The sequence below is a fragment of the Phalacrocorax aristotelis genome, chromosome 5 (genome assembly GCF_949628215.1).
Source record: "Phalacrocorax aristotelis chromosome 5, bGulAri2.1, whole genome shotgun sequence".
NCBI classification, from domain to species: Eukaryota; Metazoa; Chordata; class Aves; order Suliformes; family Phalacrocoracidae; genus Phalacrocorax; species Phalacrocorax aristotelis.
This window is the reverse complement of record NC_134280.1, coordinates 61,113,943-61,137,184: the sequence shown is the minus strand read 5'-3', so window position 1 is coordinate 61,137,184 and position 23,242 is coordinate 61,113,943. Positions and strand designations below refer to the sequence as shown.

Below are 23,242 nucleotides of genomic sequence, written 5' to 3'. Positions count from 1 at the left end.
AATCTCCATGTTCTTTAGTTTTCTTCTTAGAACAGAGATAACAACACAGTTGTGCAGGGAAAAAAAAAATTAACAGTTTTGAAAATGCTGAGATCATCATCCTGAACTGCTGATTGTTCTGTGATATCTCAATTTCCAGCAACACTCATTACTGAGAGCATTTTTTACAAGTGAATTACTCATCATCATTGATATGTAATATAAAGAATGGGGAAAATAGTTGTGATCACCACAAAGTAAGTTATTGTGAACTACACATTTCTAATAGATCTTCACTGAACAAAATTCAGCCAGCATAAAAGTAAATAATCACTAAATGATCAATGGTTTCTAAAGATTATCTGATTATATAATGTTTTATTATTCTTTGCTGATGAATCTTTAAATGGAAAATATTTTTTCACACCCCTGCCACAAATGTAGCTGCTGTTTTGTGCCCAGGTGCAGGTTGTCTCAAAGAATGTACACAGGCAGAGACATACTCACACAGACACATGCTCATTGTTTCTTACAGAACCCTTTAATTTCGGCCTTTTTTTCTGTGTTGCTCTCAATAAAAGTAAAATGCAGCCTCCAATCATTCAATTCTTTCATTTATTGCAAATTTAATCTTTAATGTATTCTCCCCAAATACCTCATGGTATGATCTTTGGCATTAAATGGAGTTGAATTAAATTCTTGAGTATAAATGTCTGTTGTTTGTTTTGGCAGCTTTTTTCTTTCTTTTTGAACACCTTTTCTCATTGGCAAATATGAGTAAAAATAGCAAATTTTGCATGCTGAAAAACAACGCACAAGAAGAAGGTGTAGGGGTATATGAATACTGTAAGGTCTGACATCGTCGTCAAGAATTTGAGAGTTGAAGCTGCTGATCTGTGCTGTTTATACAGCTGGTACGATAACCCTTTCAACTTATTTATTAGTCCTCCTACATCTGTGGATTTCTAGCTCAAACATTTATTCAGACTCTGTTGTCATGGCCCCTCTGACTCTGAAATCCTTGGGAGTTTCTGTGCCAAGATCTTTACAGCCAACAACATTTCTGTTAGTTGACTTGCATAATTTCTTCTCTCTTGTTTTATAACATACATTTAAGACCCAGAAAGACCCCATAATTTATGGCAGTGTTGATAACAGCTAGAACAGGAATTTATTGACTTTATTTCTATACTTACTGGTGAACAGAACTTAAGATGTTAATATCTGTCTCCTGGACAAAAGTGTTTAAGGAGCTTTCTAACTTCTTAATTTATTTTAATTCCACTTAATTTAATTTCTAATTTTTGGTGCTCTTCTGTTATTCAGGATTTTGTCACAGAAGTGAATGAATGTTGTGGAATCCAGTAGCGATAGAAGGCATATTAACTGCAGCTGATACAGGATAGTACTAGAAATAGTACAAGAAAGCAAGGTCAGTGACAGATTTATGCCAGATGAGACAAGACAGTGCATTGGTAATATATCTCAAGCTATATGCTATATATATGTTAGCAGTTTATTTAGCTCATTATGTTTTAACATTTAAAGTATGTAATCTAGCAGCTCATGTTCAGAAGTATGTATCAGGTGGTAGAAATTCTGTATTGGTACTCAGTAGAAGAAGATTCTTCCAGATAGTTAGAAAGCTTCTCTGCACCTACCAGATGTTCTAGATTGTACCACACAGTCAAATCATTTCACATGTCCCACGATAGGAATTCTTAATATATACTAGTTCACCAAAATTATTCTTCTTGGGTCTGTCAATTACAAAATGAGATCAGTGACTCTCCAGACCCCAAAAAAGACCATTTGACCACTATTTTCTGATTGTGCATCTCAGGAACCCCGGTGCCTTTTTATCATTTCCTGTAACTCAGTCTCACTGAAATACGCTATCCTGAGTCACATAATTTTAGATATATTCAAACAGCATGCATTCATCAGAACTTCTGATACTGGCACTCATGCATGCATTTCTTTCTCCATGGTCTTCAGTGAGACTTATGGTTCTCTGATGTCCTTTGACAGAAGGAAGGAAGAAAGGAAGGAAGGAAGGAAGGAAGGAAGAGAACTCTGGCAGACAGAAAACAGGCAGATGCATACAGGCTCTGGCACAAAGACTTCTAATGAATCAACATCCTGACTGCGGAGGAAATAAAGATATTCTCTTCTTTGATAAAGAAGCTGCTACTCTGCACTCCTGGAGCCATTCCAGACTGTGAATCGCACAGTTAACACATGATGCTTCCATACAACTGCACAACATGTTACTTCCCAGAATGAGAATGATCATATTATTTCTCAGAAAAATTAATGAATATAGCACACAGAACTTTCTCAGCAATTACCCAATTAGTCTGGAACTTGCTACTGAGAAGAAAAAAAAAAAAAAAAAAAAAACACCACACAAAACCAAATCAAGACACCACTGAACCTCACAATGTTAACAATGAAACTTTCCAAGGTAAAATGCACAGAGAGAGCAAGACAGAAGGCAAAATTAAAAGAAAAACCTGCTTACATTTTGTTTTAAAATAATAAAAAATTAGTTGACTACAACATAGGATTAAAACGTATCCAGGCTTAAGTGACATAAATATAGATAATTATATAAATTTGCAATTCCCATAAATTTGATAGGAAAAAAAAGCTGATGCAGGAAGGAATTATACTTTAATTTCTTGAGATTTATTAAAATAAAAGGAGGACTACAGTTTAATGCTGTTGTATAGTAGTTCTCTTAAAAGCTCACATCAAAAATATTCTCTAAAGATTCTGGAGTTTATGTGGGAGATGAATTAAATTAGGTAAATTAGGGAAGGAAACTTGCAGGCTTGCAGAAGAAAACTTGCAGAAACTTGCAGAAGTACACCAAATTACTGCCCTTTAAAATAAACATATCAAATGCCATTTCAGCTACACCATTCAGACTCAAGATCCCAGCTTACACTGGAAATCTCAGTGGGATGCTGGAAGTACATAAGAATGAGATGGTCAGAGCTGTGAAATTTTTAATGTATTTTTAAAGGAAGTCCTGAAAACTGTAAAAGAGTTCATGGCACCGTATCTGTTAGTCTGCTTGGATCTCTGCTTATCAAATGGCACTAAAGAAGTTACTAGTTCTGCCCTGAAAAAAGCATCAGGATCCAGCTAGTAAGCTGGAATACCATATTTAATGACTGGAAAGATTACATAAATTTCATCACACAAAATAGACATTATTACATTCACTCAGTTCAACATCCAAAAAAGCATACTCTATGTATATTTCATCTAAAAGTATTTTGAGGTGCTTTGACATCCCAGTAACAGCACTGAATAGTCATCATTATTTATACACATTATACACAATATCTCTTACAACACTGGCAAATTACTTTACTTAGCATTTCTTTCCCTCAGCATTTCTAGATATAGCTGGGTTTGATTATTACCAGTACTTAAGGAGCAGCTACAAAGAAGATGGAGACTCCCTTTTTACAAGGAGTCCCATGGAGAGGACAAGGGGGAATGGACACAAGTTGCTCTTGGGGAGATTGCGATTGGACACAACAGGAAAATTTTTCTCAGTGAGGACAGTCACCATTGGAATGATCTCCCCAGGGAAGCGGTTGACTAGGCCACATTGGACGCTTCCAAGATTCAGCTGGACAGAGTGCTGGGCCATCTTGCCTAGGCTGTGCTCTCCCTAGAAAGGTTGGACTAGATGATCCCTGAGGTCCCTTCCAACCTGGGATTCTGTGATTTCATAAAGACCTGAGCAGAAAAGTAGGTTTGGGAAAGGACTTTCAAAGCAGGGTTTTGTCAGCCTGGTGGGTTATTTTACAAAGACTACCATAGACATAAAGTAGTTATGGGCATCTCTAACAAGTCTGAAAGTACGACTCACCAGCACTGTACACAGCTATTTCAAGCAGAGTCAAATGAAAAAGCAAACTCTTTACCGATGGTAAATCTGAACATAAGGCAGGTACCAGAAATTAGTTTGGAATCAGCAGCCTATTTTAAAAAGCCATAAGCTTACAACTGTTTAATGCTTTTTGCTGATTAAAAAAAAAATAAAGACAGCAGGAATCCCCTGCATAAAATTACAGCTTCATTCACAATAGTGTGAAGCATAAGTGCCTGACAGTATTTCCACACAGTATTTGTCAAAAAAAACAGAGCTTTCCTTCCCCTGAAAAAAACCTTTTCTCAAAAGTTGTCAACATGTTCTAATAAAACGAAATAGAATTGCAAGCATTTTTAGGACAGGACCACAACTCAAGATGTTACAGATAAAGTGGATAAATCATATGAAATTAATAATGTGGCATTCAATGAAAATAACCACAACTGATTGTGGAACTGTTAACACTTGATGCTCTGACGTTGAGCTAAAATCTCACTCAGCTGAGAATTCCTGTCTCAATATAAAATTGAGTTTTACATTTGAAAAATAAAGATAAAAATATTTTGTTCTCTATCAGCAAATTAAAATTCACAGTCAGCTACCAGTGCTTCCAGCTAGAACTGGTACTATGGAAGGACAACTTGCAGGTCTATTTGTTTTACTTCCAAAGAAACTTTACAACCTACACATTCTACGCTTATTCAATGTTTATTTCTGCAATGTGCTCTCCTCTAGTTGTCTTGACAAGTCATAGTCTGAATAACCTGTTTCTCTCCTGTTTCCACAAAAGCACAAGACGTGTCCCAATCTGGTTTCTACACCATCTAAATATTTGGGATTTTTCAGCTGGATTCAATAGTGTTGACCTACAACTCTCTTGCCTTTTCTTAAAAACATGAAGACACAGTGGATACTCAGAAATATCTTTTTATGATGACTGAGATGTACAACGTAATACTTGGTAATCAAATAAAGATTGATTGTTTACTCATAAGTATATAAGGGATTGCAGTACTGGTAAGACACAATGAGTATAACATACTGAAAACTTCAGTACTTACACATTTTCCCTTTGTGACACATTCTTTCTTCACTTGATGCTGATTCTACCTTATAGAAACTTTTTTCATTTCTCCTGTTCAAGTCCCTTTTCTTCAACACTACAGAAGGAATTATTTTCTCCTTAGTTTTCAGTCAGCCTGAGGGATTTTTGAAGATCATAACTACTGAGATTATTAATCAGACAATACTATTTACAGACATGGTGACGGAACTGTTCCACTGCTGTAGCATAACAGTTAGTGGAATTCTGATGCAGTATGACAGATTTCTATTGCACTTTGTAGCTTTTCTAAGTAATGCTTCTATAAAGATTGCTTCTTAGACAAAGAACACTCTAAAATTGTGGTTTCCCTCAGTAACACCAAATAATTGCATTCCAAAAAACCACACACAGGGACAGCAGCACCCAGATACTCTTCCTACACATAATCAGGCTAAAGAATAGGGTGACATGCACAGGATAGTTTGTATTATATAAAATAAGATTGTATCTGTATAATCTTCTCTGCTACCTGTTCTCTCTCAAGCAGCAGTGTACCTGTGTATTTCCTAATTTATGCTGAAACAGTCCTATTGTTTTCCTTCAAAACTCTCATTCAAACTTTTTTTTACTGCAATGTCTAGAACAGCGTGGCTAAGCTTTGGTCTGTTTTGACCAGGGCTTATCAAACCATTCAGAGCCAACCTACCATGACTTTGTGCCTCCTGCTTGGTTACCTCACTGAGGTTTTATCTACGTTATCCCAGAAGCTCCTCAAAATCAAAGGCTATAATGTTGTTCCATTTATAGAGTACCATACACATAATTTCATGACTGCAATTGCAAATCACTGATGGATTAAAAAAATTTTTAAAAAGTAATAACATCACAACTAGCTGATTTTTAATTTGCCAGAATTTAGCCATAAGAGTATGGTGAATTCAGTCCCTATTTATGGCTACTAGAGTTTTATACACATTTTCTATAAGCATTTGATTTGAAACTAAGGGCACCAAGCTGACCTAGAGCTTGGGCACAAGACTGATTTATTGCAGGTTCTCAGTTAATTGCAGTGAAATAAAATAGATCCTTTTCAATTTCTTTCACTGCTATGGGCTAAAATCCTGTACATCATCTCTTACAGTTGGTCAACTGACATGTTATAGCTTAATCAAGTATCTCAGTCCTTAACTTTGATGCTACAGAGAAAATTTTAAGAATACAGAGGGGAAAATTGAGGGGATACACATATATTTTCTATGACTTTTTTTTTCTTGCCCTCCATCTGGTTCTATATTATAGTTTGGTCCAGGAGTACATTGTTCAACTAAGATGCATGTGTCTGTCAGATTACCACAGAGTACAGCATGTCCCCACTAGAAAACACGTTCCCTCAGTCACCTTTACAAAGTCAGGAGACACTCAGTCATGTAAACTACTGAATACTGTATCAAGGTACTGTGTGGTTTAGCCCCAGTCAGCAACCAAGCACCACGCAGCCACTCACTCCCCCCTGGTGGGACAGGGGCGAGAATCAGAAGAGTAAAAGTGAGGCAACTCATGGTTTGAGATAAAGACAGTTTAACAGGTAAAGCAAAAGCTGCGCATGGAAGCAAAGCAAAACAAGGAATTCATTCACTCCTCCCCATGGGCAGGCAGGTGTTCAGCCATCTCCAGGAAAGCAGGGCTCCAGCACACGTAGTGGTTACTTGGGAAGACAAATGCCATCACTCCAAATGTCCCCCCTTCCTTCTTCTTCCCCCAGCTTTACGTACTGGGCATGATGCCATATGGTATGGAATATCCCGTTGGTCAATTGGGGTCAGCTGTCCTGGCTGTGTCCCCTCCCAGTTTCTTGTGCACCCAGCAGAGCACGGTGAGCTGAAATAGTCCTTGACCAGTGTAAGCGCTACTTAGCAACAACTAAAACATCTCCACATTATCACCGCTGTTTTCCAGCAAAAATCCAAAACATAGCCCCATACTAGCTACTACGAAGAAATTTAACTCTATCCCAGCTGACACCAGGACAGGTACTAAGCACCAAACATTCACATAGAATGCATTGGAGAGGAACCACAGTGAAGATTCTAGCACAGTGATGGGTACTACTCAAAACTTCAGTCTAATTTACAACTTTACAATTGTAAAAGTTCAGAAGTTTATCAGAACTAAAACTAATCAACAAATGCTGGAATGGATAGCGCTGAGAGCCATAAAAAAATTGCCTGGTACCAGAAAAGGGCAAAATCCTATCACAAGTTAGCAAACTTCAGTCAACTGGACAACCTTACTAACAAAACAGATGGGTTTGTCTGATTAAAGAGTAACTTTTGAGTTAAAAAAGAACAGATTTTCTCTCCAGATCTTTGAGAAAATATACTTCTGCTCACGCTGAAAATACTGCATGGAGCAGACACACTCAAGGGACTTCATAAATTCTGTTTCCAAACTCAAATTGCCCCTGGGAATGCAAGGCACATGGAAATAAATATACTGGAAAAATAATCTCAGAAGTTCTGTATCTTGCTTTGTTTTTTGTGTGATAGCTTTAGCTTTGACTTGTTATTTCTGTCTTCACTATACTATTTGGTAATATAAAACCACAACAATATTTTTATTCCCTAATATGAAGTTCCATTGCCTTTATATTTCTTCCTCATAATAACTTCAGATTTCTGAGGCAGCAATACCAGAAACAGGAAATTATTGTTTCAAGTAGGGAATTAGCATCAGGAAGAGAGAAATTCTGAATGAACAAAGCCACTAGCTTTGCAATTGAATTGGAGGACAGGCTCTTTGCAAGTCAGTGTCCCTTCTGGTGCAATCAAATTTCCTTACTCTGTACACTATACCATTAATGGGGCATTTGAAACTTCTCAAAGGGTAATGGTAGACAATTTTATAGAAGCTAGTTGGTTGCAGAGAAGTGCAGTCTTAATAACATCCCCCCAAATTACCCTCATTGTCTCTTGGTGTTTATTCAAATTGTTACCTCCAAGAGAATTCATTGGGCTTGAGTGTGGACTCAATTTCTAAGCAAATATTAATTTACATAAGTAGTTTAATAATGTTCAAAACTCTGCTATTCTTATTCTAGAGTTTTGAAGAAAATGAAGCCTGACCACTGGAGGTGTTGAGCAGATCTAACTCCCAAGAGCTTCATGGAAGCTTCAGGCTCTAAGTTATTCTGATGGTCAAGATTCAGACCAGCATGAATTCAGAGGCTTGCAGCAGTCATCAAGAAAAAATCACTAGCACAAATGAGGTGTGAAGAATCCAAAAGTACAAAGATGAGACCTCAACGTTCATAAAGTGCATGCAGTCCTGACCTGAAGAAACCAGAATAGCATTGTTCATCTGTAGTTTACAAAAAGGATGGAATAACTAATTAGAAGAGAGTCACAAAGCGTATTTGAAGTAATAACCTGAAATAGAATAGTCAATATGGACTTCAAAGGGAAAAATTTTATCCACAAAGATGGTTATAAAGGTTGTGGAGCTGATTATGGCAGCTCTTTCAAACTGATGTTCAAAAGACATTTGATGACACATCTCCTGCTGAAAACCATAGAAAAAAACAAATTTGGGTCACATAGAGGAAATATCCTATGGTGAGCGCTAATTGCATTCATCTTTTATTTATATATGGAAACCTCATAAAACATTCCCTACCCCAGTGCCATCTAAATACTTTCCAGACTGAGCTATATTTAGGACTCTGCTCTACTCCTGGGAGATGAAGGTTCTGGCCCACTCTCAGATCCAGATCACTAAAAATCCTAAAATTCTAAGAGCGAAGGGATTTGTTGTTCTTTGTTAGAAAAAATTAAATTAGTGGAGGTTGACCGTACCTTATCCATCTATACCTTTCTGCAAGCTCCTCCTTGACAGAAAGAATAATTTTTTGGGCAGAGACAGACTTTGTCTTCTGACTTCAGAAAAACAGAAACTGACTTCAGAAAAACATTTCAGAACCTGGATGTCTGTACATACTTATGTACAGGCTGATTCTGTGTATCAACTCATGAGTTATCATCATCATCCATTACCAACAAGTGTCTATTCCAATTACTGTATCCTTGTGCCCTACCTAAGCAGTATTGACATGATTCCACCAATTTTAATGTCATTCCCCCTCCCAGACATTGGGTTAACCAGAAGCAACATCTTTTCTGTCATGTTCCTCAGTTCTTTCAGTAGTCCAGGTTTTGCTTCTTCCCTGCACTATGTCTATTGTTTCATCAGACAATATCTTACTGAATTTGTCATTTTACTAAGGATCAATGCTACAGAAATCATAGAAAATATTCATTCCTTTTCCATTACTCCATACAGCAAATTATGAACAGAAAGGATAATTCCTCTGATATGTGTAGTTACAGGCACTCACATATTGTGTCTATATACAAATACATAAGTACCTTAATTTGCAGAGATTATAATTAGCATCTGTAACCCCAAATGTCTTCACTGTGAGCTCTGAATAACATACAATTTTTGTTAGCAACAAAAGAGACAATTAAAGAATATGTGCATATCTCAGGAACACATAAGATTTTATCTTATGTTTATCTATGTCTTATCACAGAAAATTTGAGCAATTCTGTTTTAACACATTTATCACCATAATACTCTGGTGAAATAGAGAAGCTATCATTAGTTTGTACAAGTAAAAAAGTTTAAAAATAAACATTAAAAACTATTGTGTAAATCCATACCTAAAAAGGTTTTCCCTTCTCAAGTTAATATATTTTTCCCAGATAGTTCAATTAGAAAGAGGAAAGTGGGTAAATTGAGTTTCAAAAAAGCCTAAAGCAAAACATGAATACGTTCTTTAAATTGCAACTAACATTATAGCTGTTTTATTTGAAAATCCAGATTTTTTTCCATATCTACTATTACACTAAATGGTGAAGTCAAGGTTGTAAAAAGAAAAAGGAAAAAAGGGGGTTTTATAGTAATGTTCTTAAAAATTCAGAATATTGAAAAAGATCACACACACATCTAACTACCTAAATAGCTGCCAGCCAAGTCAACAGAAAATATTGTATGTTCGGTATGGTAGATACGTTATTTCCTTCCTGCTTGCATCTCTGTGATTTTCTAGGTCAATTCCTTCGTACATATATTATTGCCACACATCTCAAAATAGAGCCCTCCAGTTATGGGCTGAGCACAAAAATCTTATCTGACTACTGTGGGAGTTGAGGGTACGCACAGAATCACAGAATGGTAGGATTTGGAAGGGACCTCTGGAGATCACCTCATCCAACCCCCCTGCTTGAGCAGGCTCACCTAGAGCAGGGGGCACAGGAACGCGTCCAGGCGGGTTTTGAATGTCTCCAGGGAAGGGACTCCACAGCCTCCCTGGGCAGCCTGTGCCCCTGCTCTGGCACCCGCACAGGAAAGAAGTTTCTTCTTACTTTTAAGTGGAACTTCCCGTGTTCCAACTTGTGCCCATTGCCCCTTGGCCTGTCACTGGGCACTACTGAAAAGAGTCCAGCCCTATCATCCTGTCACCACCCTTCAGATATTTACAAGCATTGATGAGATCCCCCCTCAGTCTTCCCTTCTCCAGGCTGAACAAACCCAGGTCTCTCAGCGTTTCCTCCTAAGGGAGATGTTCCAGTCCCCTGGTCATCTGGGTAGCTCTCCGCTGGACTTGCTCAGGCAGTTCCCTGTCCTTGTTAAACTGGGGGGCCCAGAACTGGACACAGCACTCCAAATGTGGTCTCACTAGGGCAGAGTAGAGGGGGAGGATAACCTCCCTTGATCTGCTGCCCACACTCCTTTTAATGCATCCCAGGATATTGTTGGCCTTCTTGGCCACAAGGGCATGTTGCTGGCTCAGGGTCAGCTTGCTGTCCACCAGCACTCCCAGCTCCCTCTCAGCAGAGCCGCTTTCCAGTAGTTCAGCCCCCAGCCTGTACTGGTGCATGGGGTTGTTCCTCCCCAGGTGCAGGACCTTGCACTTGCTCTTGTTGAATTTCGTGCGGTTCCCCTGGGCCCAGCTCTCCAGCTTGTCCAGATCATGACACTTCAAAAGAACATTAAGCACTAAAACTGGAAAAACTTCCTTTCAAACAATTTCAAAGACAGAAAGTTTTTATTTGCACACAAATGAATTCTTGAGTCATTTCTGTAAAGAACAAATAGCTGTTGTGTAGTAATGCTGAAACATTTCATTTGGCATTTTTGAAGCAAGGGCCTTGACTTTTTATTTTTAAATTGAAATTTGAAACTGAATTCTATTGCAATTAATTTTACAAAAACAGAAAAAAAAATTCTAAAAGGAGGTCTTTGCTATACTAGGAAGTTAACATGCACAAGCCTGTTCGTTGGTCAGCTGACATGGAGTGGCTCATGTCCACACTATTAAACATTCCTCCCTGCCAAAATAGGCTGCATTCAAACTGCATATTGGGAAGGCTCCCTGACCAGTGCTGACTCCTGCATCATGCCTAGCTATTGTATGTGAAAGTGGCAGTGAGCTCAGGCAAAAATTGAGCAGTAGACCTTTTTAAAAGTGTTGCAGCACAGACAGTGGAACTCCGATACATGCCAGTGTTCCCTGGCACTATTTAATTTACTAGAATCAATATACCCTGAATGTTCCTGAACTTGAAAATTAGTTCTTTGTAAAAAATAACCTATACCTTGCACACCGAGACCAGGTATTCTATACATATTTAAGCATGATGGAATCTGAAAATAGAATAGCATAGCATAGCATAGCATAGCATAGCATAGCATAGCATAGAATAGAATAGAATAGAATAGAATAGAATAGAATAGAAGTATTTCAGTTGGAAAGGACCTACAATGATCGTCTAGTCCAACTGCCTGACCAGTTCAGGGCTGACCAAGCTAATGCATGTTGTCAAGGCCATTGTCCAAATGCCTCATAAACACTGACAGGTTTGGGGCATCGACCACCTCTCTAGGAAGCCTGTTCCAGTGTGTGACCATCCTCTCTGTAAAAAATGCTTCCTCGTGTACAGTCTGAACCTTCCCTCATGCAGCTTTAAACCATTCCCACACATCCTATCAGTGGATTCCAGGGAGAAGAGATCAGCACCTCCCTCACCACGTCCCCTCCTCAGGAAGCTGTAGAGAGCAATAAGGCCACCCCTCAGACTCCTTTTCTCCAAATGAGAAAAGCACAAAGTTCTTAGTCGCTCCTCATAGGACATTCCTTTCAGCCCTTCCACTAGCTTTGTTGCCCTCCTCTGGACACATTCAAGGACCTTAACATCCTTCGTAAATTGTGAGGCCCAAAACTGCACACAGCTATATATTTGCTAACATGAAATAGCAGTTGCACAGGAAGCAGCAGCTCTACTCAGCTTTGGGCTGAAGTGGCCTAATCATTTCATTTCAACTGTCCTACCTCATGATGAAGGCTTGGACAAGGGAGAATGGCAACACAGCAGTTCTCTTACTTCATTTCCTCACACGCTAGTCCCCACAGTTTTATTACAATACCTTCTAACAAAATGAGGAAACAGTAGTCAGCTAAGAGCATCAAAATCACTGTACTGATTCTGTTAGTGCAAATCATTGTTATCTTTTGAAGGGGATCAAACACAGGGCATGAAGCGAGTTATGGTGGCTGTGCTAGCAACCTTGAGCTGCAGGTGTCTTAGCCTAAGAAGGATGTTCTAAAGTTGAGCTAAACCTCGTTTTAAACTGTAGAAATATTTTCTTGTTCACTGAAGGGCAGAAAAACATTTTAAGTAGCATTTAGCCCTCTGCGAAACCTGAGCATGCTGCTGGTGCCTGCCATAAGGAAGAAAGAGTGACTGCTTCTTCTTAATTTTGGCTACCTATAAACCTGACAGGGTTTATAGGGGTGAGGGTGGGATCCAGCTTTAAGCTTTTAGGTATTTCAGCATTAACACTCATGCACTGAGCTTTATGACATATTGTCACAACCACTGAAATGCTAGTTCACTTCTACCTCTTCAGTAAGTACCTATGAGATCTTCAAACTGCCACACAATACTTACGCCTCCTTCTTTTATAGCCACTTGAACAGTAGATAAAATAGCTCGCTAAACGACTGAGGCAAGACCATTCAACAAACTTCAGATTAGACACTTAGATTTTCCACTCCTGTGGACTAGGATGCTGTACAGTGAGCCCCTGTACCATGATGAATAAGTGAAGATGTTCCTCACTTTACTTCATCACACAAATGCTTTAGAGGCCCTGTGATCTATTAAACATCTAAGAATTTTGAAACAAAATATTTGAGCACCATGCAAGTTTAATCATTTTTTCCCAGTGCAGTCACCCACCACGATCACCAAATGTAAATGTCCTGTTATCCTCATTTCACAGAATCCAAAAATAGTCAATGGAGAGTGAAAGAGATGTCCTTCTAGAAGATGACTGAGAGTGACTAAGCCAGGCTTCTCCTGTGAGATGACCACTGGAGAATCCTTTCTCTTTCCAAAACAGCAGGTCTCCAGAGACTGCACAACTAAAGTTAAACTTCTCTAGCCAAAATTAAACTTTCTGAATAGCCCTTAAGTCTGTTTTTGCTTCTAAAATGGGTAAACAGTACTTCTATATTCCACAGCACTGCTACGAGGATGAATACATTAAAGATCAAACCAAGGCAAGGTTTAAATGCAGGAAATAAATAAATTAATAAATAATAAGTGCAGAAATGCTTTTCAGGACAAGCCCTTCAGGACTGAAAGACAATGACAATGTGAAACGTTCAAATACTACAGTTCTGTATATGCAGCCAATCAGAACTCTCCTAGAGTGATGTAATTCCCACGAGAGGTCAGTGGCAGCATTCTCCGGTTCTTGTCTAGAACTCCAGTCACTGGATTATTCTGTCTCTTTCCATGTGAACGAAAGGTTCTGCACAGTACCAGTGCAGAAATTGGGTTGCCTACTGTGCAGCACTTCATCAAAACAGCTGGTGATCTACCTGCAACCTATAATATATAACAATTCTTAAATTTTGTATGACTTGAAACTGGAGATAAAACTTGAGAACATTCATGGGCTAAATAACAGGTAAGAGGACAGAGAGAATCTAGGCTTCATAAATATCCAAGCAACCCATTGATATTATTTATCTTACAGACAAATTTTACTCTCCACAGTTAAATCTTGCTGTTGGTTTTAATTAAGCTTTCTCTTTGTTCATTAAATGGAGTTAAAAAATAATTCTAATTTAACAAAGTTCACCTTAACACAGCAAAGGATTTTTCCATACTAACAAGAGCCCTAATCTTCCATCTATTTTTAAAAACCATTCTTGCTTCTCACTGTTTCTGTTGAGCTTTTCAAAAGCACCATCAAAATCTTCCCTTCTGCAACCATCTTTCTGCATATATGGCACATTCACTGTACACAGTATGATCCCATCATTCACAAACTTCTGAACATTTTTAAAGGTTTCAGTATCATAATCAGAGCCCTAAGGGCCTGTAGGATAAAGTCAACCAGTCCCTGAACAGGACAGGTAGAGAAAAGAATCTCCTAGGTCAATATTGAGCATTCAGGATTTGGTGAATGGTCTTGAACTCAAGATCCTCATTCAGTAAGCAGGCAATTATTGTGCTATGTGGACTGCAGCAAGGGACTAGGTGAATCAGGCATCTCTGGGTTAGAAGCTTCCTGGGAAACCTGCCAACAATCACCTCCTGAAAGACTATTTCTTACCCAATTCTTTCACTCTGACAGGTCTCGTAATTGCTGTTTTATGACCCTGTTCAGTTTTCTGCATCAGCTGGGATGATAATATTACCATAACAACAAGCCTCTATCTAATGAGACCAATTATTCAAAGGTTATTTCTTGTCTTGTGACAAATCATAGGCTGTCACTGCTTCTTTTTTCTCCAGTGACAGAATATCAAGAGTGACTTCAAAGTTTCCTCATGTCAGGAAGTTTCTTGTAAACACTAAAGTGTGTCCTTACAAGGCAGAGGCACAGTCCTCTACTTCAGCAGAGCAGCAGGGAACAAAGGGGACTTCTGCTTCCCTAGTGAAAGGGCCCATGGAATCTCAACTGCTTCATTCTGAGCCACATAACGGCTGAAGAAAGCAAAAAGTCAACTAGAGGTCATCATGATAAGGGGGCAAATGACAGAACAAACAGATTAAGCCAAATGAAACCTTATTTTCTCCAAAATAACTTGCATTCTTGTCAACACTAGATATCAAAGACTGTAAAGAGATCTACCATAACAAAGCACATGCTTTTCTCAGTGACAGCCCTAGTCTGTTTCTTGCTGTAATATCTGACTGTGATACACACAGGTATTCGTGAAAAGTGATAAGACATCAAATTAAAGTGGTATGCCAAAATCATAAGAAAGCCAGAGTCCAAGCTGCAATTGTAATGCAAATTCCTTGGGTTTATGCTGATTCATGTCTCTTGTAGCTGCTGCTTCTAACTGGAAAGGATGTGCATGCTACATAGGGCGCAAAGCTCACGTGTAACGAGAAAGACATTTAAGATCTGTTAGCTGGCTTGCTACATATGGCAATATACTGGTAGTGATCTGACTGATGTGACTGTGCCTGAGAGAAGGACTCTTTAGAGAAAATGTGGGCTTTGGGCTGTTCACATCTCAATCTCCTAGCACTCTCTTAACCAGCAGGCTTGTCTTTACATGCACAATACACCCTGAAAAGGCTAAATTCTGTATCAGTTACTGCACTAAATTACTTCAACTGTAGCAAAGCTGAGAAGGGGTGTGAATTAACAAGAGACATATAATAAATTGTGTAAATGGTGTAATCATACAAAATGAAAGCAAAGCAACATCACATAACTAAGTTTCATTTACATTTATACTGAAGTAAGGGCTCTGAAAAGAGCCACATAAAAATATCTGGAGAATGATGGAAGAGGCTTACTGAACAAGGTTTAATAAATAGCAGTAGATTAATTTTAACTTGGTTATCTCAATCTTTAATCATAAAACAGAATTTCTTGGTGTTCACGCTGGAATTCACAAAAAGCTTTTATTCTGAACAATTTCACCACTAGAATGACTCATTATCCAACCATGTATTTCTTTAGGCTTTTCTGAAGTCATACTTTCCTTCACATTTCGACAAAAGTAGCAATGCAGATATTTCTGGGTTGGTGAATTAAGCATATACTTTTGTAGATGAACACCTGAACAATCTTAATTCCATACAGCTGCAAGATAGATAGATATGCTCCTTGACACACTGTACCAACTAGGCTGGCACATGCCTTAGCTGTCTCCTCATCTTTCTAAGTGTTTCCTTCCCATGGAAAGCAAGCAGAGGAGGAAAAGGAAACCTGGATTGCACTTAGTCTTGTCTTAACAGGGAATCGTGTAAACACCTAGACCCACAATTTAGAAAGTCTATTACCTATGTACTTTAATTTACACTCTGTTGAGACTTGGTTAAAGAAAAAACTTATGAATGTATCTAAGCCCATCCCTATTTAAACATGGAATGAAGCATATAATTTAAATGTGTAGTCCAATTTTATAAATTCAGTGAGTCCTAGGTATATATATACCTGTATGTTTTCCTGGATAGGAATGTTTTCTTGTATCAGAAATTTTGTTTGGGTTTAGGTGTATTCTTGTATTAGTTGTGTACATTCAGAATACACATATACCTCATATTACAAGAGTATGTGGGACAAGCTTGCTACTCATATAGTAAAATAACCCAATTTAACTTGACTTTACATGAATTTAAAGTCAAGTGTTCCATAAATCATTAGGGTATCAAAGACAAGATAAAGCAGAAACTGATAGGATCAAGGTGGTAGAGTAGCTCTGCACAGAAAAGGCAGTATGAAAAGGCATAATATTCAGTTATTAATCATGTTGCTAGAACCTTTCATGAAACTTTGGTCCCAATCGTGAATGGATGTTTTATTGCAAACTTTGACGAGTCCAAATTTGTGCTTCCCTGTTTTCTTTCTCCTCCTCTTCAGTCTCACCAGTTCCCCAGCAAGAGAAAGATAAATATCCACAATAATATCTTGACCTCATGGACTTCAAAGAAATAACTGTATGTATTGAAGCTTTGCTTCAGTTAGAATTACAGTGTTGTTTCTTTTATCAAATAATAATGTATACATTTCTGAAGTGTAAAAATAAAACTATTTAAGCATATAACAATATTGGCCATTTAGCCTGAAAAATATTCCAATTCAGGTCAGAAATGATGTATTGCACTGACATACAGATCAATTAAAAATGGGGCGAAAGAAAAGAAAAATAAAAAAACACCTCAGTGTGAAATAATGAGCACAGTAGCTTCATGCAATACATTTTATCCAAGATTCAACTTCATAACAAGCACGCAACATGCATGACCTTTAACAAATCAACTAATAAATACTAATTGGAGTAAGCTGTATAGACAGGTATGTTGGGCTGTGATAAAAATTACCTTGCCAACAATATCCTGATACAATCTTCTCTCATTTCAGACTTGCATACATTGGGTGATATGCTCTAATCCTTCCTCAAATGCAGCAGTAGCATGTTTCTAAGTTTGGAATACTCCAGACCTAGATGATAAAAAAGCCCAGCATTATTAATCAGAACAATGTAGACAAAATGATCTGCCATATCAACTAACAGACTTACACAGAATTTATCAAAGAGATTATATGATTTATGTGAGAAAAAATTGCTTGAGACTAGAAAATCTGAGATCATTAAATATTAAACAGAGTAAAGGTAGCATTACTTCTTCCTATGTAAAAAATATGTTTGATATTTTTTATCTTATTCTAACAACATAAACTCTTAAGAACCCCACGATAGCCAGGTCACAGTTTGAGTAGGTTCATTAATATTAGCATCTAAAGTATTAGTCACATATCAAAACTGACTTCACATAATTTTCATTTTTGTTTAGTTGCTAGATTACAGGATTTAAGTTCTACTTGTGAAAAAAAACACCAACAACAACAAAAAGCTCAATATCTTTTTTCTTTCTGATCATCATTCCACTGTTAGCAAGTTATTCAGTAATAGTAGCAGAGCAGCCATGACACAGTTTGCCAAGCTTTTAGAAACATACTGAGAAAAAAGATATGAAAAAAAAAATTCATGATACAGTATGGGAACCTGGAGGAAAATGGTGATGGCATATCATCAGAAAACACTACTATATTATATGATTTTCTGGTTACGTTAGCTTTATATAGATATAATGTGAAATTCTGGCCAAATACTTGTACTTCTAGTTTCATCTGGTACTTCTTCAGCATATTTTCATCTCTTTTTAGATTAAGGATCTTATTGTTTCTTTTTCTCATTTTCTCTGTACTTCGCAGCTGCACTGCATTTAGGCACAAAAAATCATGCCTGCTTTATAACTTCTTTTATACTGCCAGAGCAAGCCTTAGAAATGGACCCTCTAGAAAGGATACACTGGGGCCTCTATTCCAGTGAACTACATTTCTTCCTCCCAAGAGTAGATACTGGTACTAAGCCTTAACATGGGTGCAGTATATATATACAAGTGCTTAGTGACTGTAGAACCAGCTCTCTTGTCTGTCCATTGTTGTCCGAGATCAAAACAGGATCTCAGGAATTTCATGTATTGCTCTGTGTAAATAAAACTACATGAATGGACACAAAACAATCATCTATTTTTTTAAACTTCTCACTTGTCTAAGTAAATTCACCTACACAGAAATCAATTGAACAGATATGATTTACTTTTTTTCCAAGGAAGTTTAATGTTGACTAGTAAACTAGCTTATTAGCCTACCCTAAAATCTCCTTTTAGCATAATCCTACCCAGGCATCCATCCTAAGAAGAAAAAGAAATAAGAAAAATTAAAACAATTTCTTCTTATAATAGTTATATTGCCACTGGGACCTAAATGTCATAGTTTTGCTTTCAGGTTATTTTACTCTCTAGAAGTCCACTCCTAGAAGTACCTAGAAGATCCAGAGTGGAAGAGACACCCTCAAGAAAAACTATGAATATTCACAACCTTAAGCTTGAAAATGATAAGAATAAGTTCATGTTTTCAGCAGACAGTGATGTAGATGATACAATGTCATTGGCACTGATTCGTAAAAAATTTTGCCAAATATTATTTAACATTTTTCCCACCCTTTTAATCCTATGCTACACAGGCAACCCCTAGAAATGTCCTTCTGCCACTTTAATATGTAGTAGTTAAAAGTCAGTGCAAATTTTTAAAAGTTTTCCAATAACCTATAAGAGCTTTTTCTTCAGAGATACTTGTGTACATATATTTATTTTTTTTTGTACTTTCTTATTCTTTTCTGAAGAAAAATCAGTGTTTATGTTTTTTTCCTGAAAGATCTCAGGAGAAAAAAAGAGCTACTATAAATAACTAACAGCTCTAACTAAATAGTAACTTTTTTTTTTCAAATGGTGATGTTTGGTCCATGATAATCTAACAATGGAACGAAGATAAAGTTTGTGGGAAGACAAAATAACTTTTATTAAACCAATTAACCCCGTTAAAAAAGACAGCCTGTCAAAGAAGGGTGAGCACTGCACGATAGCATGTTTATTATTCCATATGTATCAGCTACTGTAATACCTTCCCCTGCAAGATTTCCATCTCAATTAATGGTTTCATTACCAGTGATGATTTCATCAGTTTGGCACCTGCCTGTTTTATCCATTGCCAATGAACGCCCTCTAGGCAGTAAGGAAAGACTCTGGCCCACGGAGTAACCATTTAATAAATCTGTCATTTTTGTTTCTATGGAAACATACATCTTGCAGCTTTCCCAAGCTAATAGTCAAGTTAGCCTCTCAGCCATGTTCTTTTATTTTGGTATCTTCCCCTTAGCCATCGTATGATATTTTACTCTCACACCCTCCTTTTTTGGAGAAACTACGCTAGAACCACTGTTTGCTCTTTAGTTCTGATTGGTATTTGTTAAACGTTGATTGAGTTAGCAGATTTCTTTTTGGTTGACAGCCACAGTTCATCACACAAAACACACGCAACACAGTTCCTAACTTCTTATCTGACTCAGTCTGTCAAAACCCCATTCATTTTGCTACCTTAGCTGTCAAAGATCTTCTATGACATTGAAACCCCTTATTTCTTGTTTTTAACAACTGCAGGGTCTCCATTTTCAATTTTTAAGTGCTAAGATCCCTTTTACAATGAACTTTTTCTCTACTTCCTACATAGGCATATTCTGTAAAAAGAACTCCAGACAATGCCTATCCAAACAGTCAGGCCAGTTTCTGGGAAGTCACTTGATGTATCAACCAAAATGTACTTCAATACCCAAGGAAACAAGTACACCCATTTGTGTATTAACTGTTAGTCTGAAAACTTACAACAATATTTCATTAATTTTCCTGATGCCATAGTTGATAACACGTCAGAAGAGATCTTTTCTCACTTATTTTCATATCTAATGGTTACGTTTCTTAAACAGAGTCTTCAAATCATCTGATCTTCTATTTTCAATTACTTTATTTCCTGACTGACTGACCATAGAAGGCCTCTCATAAATTTATCGTGCAGGCCCTTCAGACAACATACTGAGCAACAGGAGTTCTAATTAGAGCTAGGTTCAAAAGCTTTCAAATTAAAAATAACAGAACTGTCCTTGTTACCTTACCTTCAGCACCATATGAAGGTTGCTATCGCGCTCCCTCCAATGTGAAGAACCTCTTACTTCAGCCTTCAAAGAGTCTGCTTGTGCCCATCATGAGTAAACATTCAGTGTCCTCCTATATCATTGAGGCTGAAATTTTCAAGTAACTACTGACATGAGTCGCTTTCAATTATCAATACATATGGGGAAGTTGTCACGGGCTCTCTAGCAGCCACACTCTTCCCCTTTGCAGGACTGCCCAGAAAATATAGCAGTGGATACATGCCTCTCTTCTCTTGAAGTTAACATCCTCACAATATGGCAAGGTGGGAACAGACTTTCATCATACAAAGCCTCTGTTCCTATTGTCATGCAGCAAAGGAATCTAAGAAAGGCTTGTCCTTCAGGACAGTAATCTTTGTTAGTTACTGCTCTACTACTCTCTGATTTTTACCTTTTTCAGAACCTTCTGCAGTTCTAAAATTCTGTTAGTGACACAGGAACATTTCCCTTATCAGAAAGTGTACAATGTCCACAAGAAAGGGCCTTCAACCTATGGATCTTTGATATCGTTGCATTAAACATCAAAAATAATTAGTATAATCATTCATATACCTCTTCCTAACTGTATATTCCTTCCATACTCCCCCAAAACAAATAATTAAAACAGCAGCCTGGCTTCACATTCAAAATTCAGAGCATTTTCTTCTGTTTCAACAGAGGAAAGACAGGCTTCCTTGTATCACTCAACTGCAGCTCATTACAAAGGCCTTTGTGACTATAAAAAAACCAAACTTGATTTCATCATGACTTTCTTACACACAATCCATCACATCAGCAGTGGACATGAGTGCAAAATGGGCGTCTTTAATAGTTCACATCTCCTCTGCAATAGTCACAGCTCCTTTCTCTGAAGTATATCAGAAAGTGTTTCAGAGCTCCTTGAACAAAATCTTCCAACTTGGCTTGATTAATTAGTGTAGTCAGAAACCTCTTACAAGACTAGTATTACATCTTAATTAATTGCCTAATGTTTCTTTTGCCTTGGGAAATTTGATTAATGGTCTTCAAATAAAACATCTGGTCATACACAGAAGCAATCACTCATTCCTCTAATGGTATACAGATCATAAAGGCACTAGGATTGGCGCAGATAATGTACATGTAGCACAGTCTGCTGCTGCTGTCTCTGTTGTTCCAGCACACGGTAGCCATTTTAGGTGATTTTCAGCCAAATGTTTTTCTATGCTTGATACACAGGGACTCAATCCCTTTCTTGGTTTCATATGTAAATTAGTGCAACTCCCAACTTGCACTGGACAAAATATTCATGCATGCAATTTTGTACAGACAGCCTTTTCAGAGCCTGTACTAACTACTCCCTCAAACAACCACAAGAAACAAACAAAACACCCATATTCTTCAAGCTTGACTGATCCTAGCCTTTTCACAAGGATTTTCTGTCTCTGCCATCCGGATTCCTTTTTCTTCAGCGAGCCATGCCAGCTCTATTACTTTTGTATAGAGAAAAAATACCGAGTTGTGAGGATAGATTGGTAAAAATCACTCTGCACCATTATACTGAGGTCCTAGCACTTCTGCATAGGACGATTTGGATGACCATGTATGGCCACGTAGAGCTCTACCACCCAACCACCTGTTAGTGTATGCACATGCCTGCTCATGCAGGTGCACCTGTGAGTTTGCCCATTTTATGGTTCCAACTAAAAAAGAGCTATTTCTGTTCAGTGCATGTCCAAGGTAAGTTACTCAGCTCAGCATGAAAATCACAGGAAATTCCTCTGCAATATGCCATAGGATCTGATACAACAACATTGAGGTTATGCACTCTAAGTGTCCAAAAAGGGTTAGTACAGCTTAATTTGTGGAAGTCTTGCACCAGACAGCTTCCAGAACACTTCCAGTCTCTCAAATGCAGTTTCTATCACTGAATTGCATGTCTAGTTCCTGCAATTTTAAGCACTTCAAGAAACCTACTTAAGAGCTCAGTCTTTTTGCCAAGGAATTACATTACTATAAATCTAATATAACATAAAATTTTGTTTTATTATTTGAACACTGGCATCTTTTACAAAGTGCCTTAAATTAGGAATTCAGTTTTTATATTCTAGTTTTTAAATGGGATTTGAGAGTCAATTCTTGGGCACTAACCTTCAAGTTAAAAACCAAGGTGCTTTGTGTCCTCAGAAATTTTAATAAATCTCAGTCACTGGAACTTGCTCCTAATACTTCCAGATGCTTCTGAAAAATAAAAGGATTTTCAAACTCAGAGAAAGGAGAATTAAAAGTAAAATAAAATTTCTTCCCCTATATGTGTTATTGCATATTGTTCACAAAATATCGTCCATAAAATATTTTTAGATCCTTGGCTATAAACAGAGAGACACATGGTGCACTTATGTGCAGTCCATTGTGGTTATTAAATATCATGTGAGATTCTGATAAAATAACATGTTTGGATACTAACTACTTTTAACCACATTCTTATGCATTCACCTTCTGAAGGAATGGGATATATTTGCATATATCACAGTGAAAAGAATAGAAACCAAAGAACAGTACTCCACTTAGCAGCATCGATATACTTGTATCTTTTCCAGGCCAGACACTGAAAATAAGTATCATTCACTTAATGGGTGGTTACATATGCTCCCCTGGTACAAATATTTAATGATTTATAGTGATGCATTTCTAAAATACTTTTTCAGACAGGTTT

The 23,242-nt window shown here is 37.5% G+C and overlaps 1 long non-coding RNA gene across 5 annotated transcripts in view; it reads right to left on the bottom strand.

Moving 5' to 3' along the window:
- The window catches only part of LOC142057929 (uncharacterized), a 363,120-nt gene that overhangs the window by 300,322 nt on the left and 39,556 nt on the right, over window positions 1-23,242 (bottom strand). For 4 of the 5 annotated variants that reach the window (XR_012660813.1, XR_012660809.1, XR_012660810.1 and 1 more), the window contains exon 2: window positions 17,339-17,459. This is a non-coding gene — a long non-coding RNA (uncharacterized LOC142057929). Of the gene's footprint in view, window positions 1-17,338; window positions 17,460-22,677; window positions 22,768-23,242 lie in introns of all 5 variants that reach the window. The other variant, XR_012660812.1, reaches the window with a different exon arrangement.